Below are 2,742 nucleotides of genomic sequence, written 5' to 3'. Positions count from 1 at the left end.
AAGGATCCCTCAAATCACATCTGGCTCCCGTGAGATTATTCGCCTCTTGGATTTACTTTTAATGTTCTATGTTGGAGAATTATGGTAATGATTTCTTAGAAATCCAGACTGGAGAAAACAGTGTGACAGTTCCTTCAATTTCCTTTTCGAGGCTTTAAATCAGGTGGTGAAGGAGTGAAGTGCCGTCCATCCGCTTCGCGTTTAGGTTTAATAAAACGGATAGATCTGCTTGAAAAGAAGGCGGTTTTTATTAAACAGAAAGTAAGAGCCCTAAAAGGTTAAAACAGCAATGTGTGGAGCTCAAATGTTCAGTTGTGCTTCTGCTGGATCAGCCATCTTCTTCAGCAGAATTCCCAGCCCTCCAACAATAATACTTAGAAAATAAAGGCTGACCGCTCCAAGTAAAATCCCTTCAGCTTGAGATCCATAGTTATTATTCATACCCTGGTTCTCCATCCCCTGCTCTACGGGATCCTCTGATGTTAATAAGGTAAGCCCTTTGAGCTGCGAAGAAACCCACAAAGAGCTGTGTCAACATTTATGCTTGCCTCCGCCTTTTTATCACCGGCTGACGGTCTGCATTTTCATGTTGTTGCTTGACAATCAAAAGACGGGAACATCGCAGCATCCATTCCAATTTAAAGATCAGGACTTTCATGGTTGGAAAAGTTATTTTCCTCTTCATCAAATACATTTTATGAAGCTGTTGTAAATTATTTTTTCAGAAAAAAATGAGAACAAGTTGTGCAAAGTGCAAACCAACCTGACCCTAAGTGGAAATGCAAAGCTTTCCCAAGTTAAGTGGGTGCTAAGGACCCCCACACCACCAGGGGGCCCTCTAGAGCACTAAACTAGCATGATGATAAATATGTAGCATTGAATATTACAAACTAAAACTTATTACACATGGAAAGCAAGAAAATCACATTTGATTGTTATTTTTATAGTTGGTACACAAATAGTATGCATCAATATGCACTTTTGGAAATTTTCTAAGTTTGAAAAGTCAAACTCAAAGATTTTTTTTAGAATCAATCAATTTTTAGATCAATCTAAAACACAAATTCAGATTTTTATTTCTAGCTAATTTTAGATTTTTTGTTGTTGTTTGGCCAAAGTTTATTCTTCCCAGGCACGTGCAGAACGTGTAAATTATTTGTTTTTTTGTTGGGGTATTTTTGTACAACATAATAAGCCAGTCACCTTGTTACCTTTGACCTTTTGCCCGTGACGCATGACGCAGTTGCCTCTCGAGCAGTGAGATAAGGTGGCTAACTGGAGCTCAAAGTAGCGAACGTTCCAGATTACAGAACAATTTTTGGTGAATTAAAAAAAACGTTTTTGGTGAATAAAGTGGAGTAGACTTGCTACTTGTCCAATAACAGAAAACGTTGAACGTTGTATCGTTTCTGCTTCAGCACAGAGTCGCGGTTTAAGCAGAGAGGTAATGAAATACAACAGACACTGACAGGCCTCTGCCTGTCTCTGAAGAACTACTGCGCGGGAGGAGACAGCCAGGTGAGGAGAAACTGTTCTTATCTATCATTCAGTGTTTTATCATACAGACATTAGGCTGTTGTTGTGCTATTAGCTAGCTGCTAGCTAACGACTTTGCTAGCAAAGCTAGATAACTGAAAAGCATCTTCCCTGTATTGTTGATGATATCAGTCATTCTTTAGTATTGCTTATACAACCCGATCATCCGATCATCTCCATAATGGATATATGTCCGATCTTCTAATTTCCTTTGCTGCATAATGTACATTTCATTTATTCCGGCGTTAGGTAAATGTATCTTGAAGGAGAATAACGCTTAAATAAAAGTCCAACAAGGATATTCATTTAGAATTAAAAATAACTCACCCTGATTTACCATGATAGAAATAATGTATGTAATAAAAGTGTCATTAATGAAGGGGCAAAAACTCAACCCAGACTTTAAGTTTAGGGTCTGGTTCGCAGAGTATGAAGTTAAATTTGTTTCCCAATTATTCAATGAAAAGAAACCTAACCTCATTTAAGTAAAATAAGATTGTAATCAAAACTTTTGGAATTGTAAAGATTTCTTAAAAAACAAAAAAAAAAACTAAAAGTTTTAACTTTTTAAAAAATGAAATAAATGTTTGTCTCGTGAACTTATAAAGTTATTTCCCAAACTTTTATTTGCACACATCAGAACTCTTTTGCACGATATGTGAGAATCGCAAACAAAACTTTGAGTCACAAACAAAAATTCAGAATAGCAAGATAAGATTTCTGACATGCACAAATTAGTTTGTTTTGCAAATAAATTTTTCACTTCATGAGAAAAAAAATGTGGGATTTTAATTTAAAAAAAAAAGTTTTTTAAGCAAAACTCAGTAGGTTTTTCTCATGGTGACATGCATTAACAATTAAATATTTGCTTTTTTTTTGTTTCTTTTTTCTGCAGTTCCACATTAAAGTTTGATGCAGCTCTGCTTTCCTGAATGGACCGTCTTCATCTCCACTGTAGCAAACAGGCAGCTCTGTTTCATAGATTACAGTCCACTAAAAGGTTGAATTGTGCCCTTATTTATATTTTTAATAGTGTAATTCTGTAAAGACAAAATATGTCTGGTGGTTCAGCTCTGATTTACATATCTTGCTAAATTGCGGGTTTATCGTAATTTAGGAGTTTTCGTAACCCAAAAACTCCTGTCAAAGAGTCCTAGCTTGAGTGATTTAGCTAGATGCTAAAAGCTACTGACAGTTACTCCTATT

This window comes from Poecilia reticulata, linkage group LG23 (assembly GCF_000633615.1).
Source record: "Poecilia reticulata strain Guanapo linkage group LG23, Guppy_female_1.0+MT, whole genome shotgun sequence".
Lineage (NCBI taxonomy): Eukaryota > Metazoa > Chordata > Actinopteri > Cyprinodontiformes > Poeciliidae > Poecilia > Poecilia reticulata.
Note: the sequence above shows the minus strand (reverse complement) of the source record.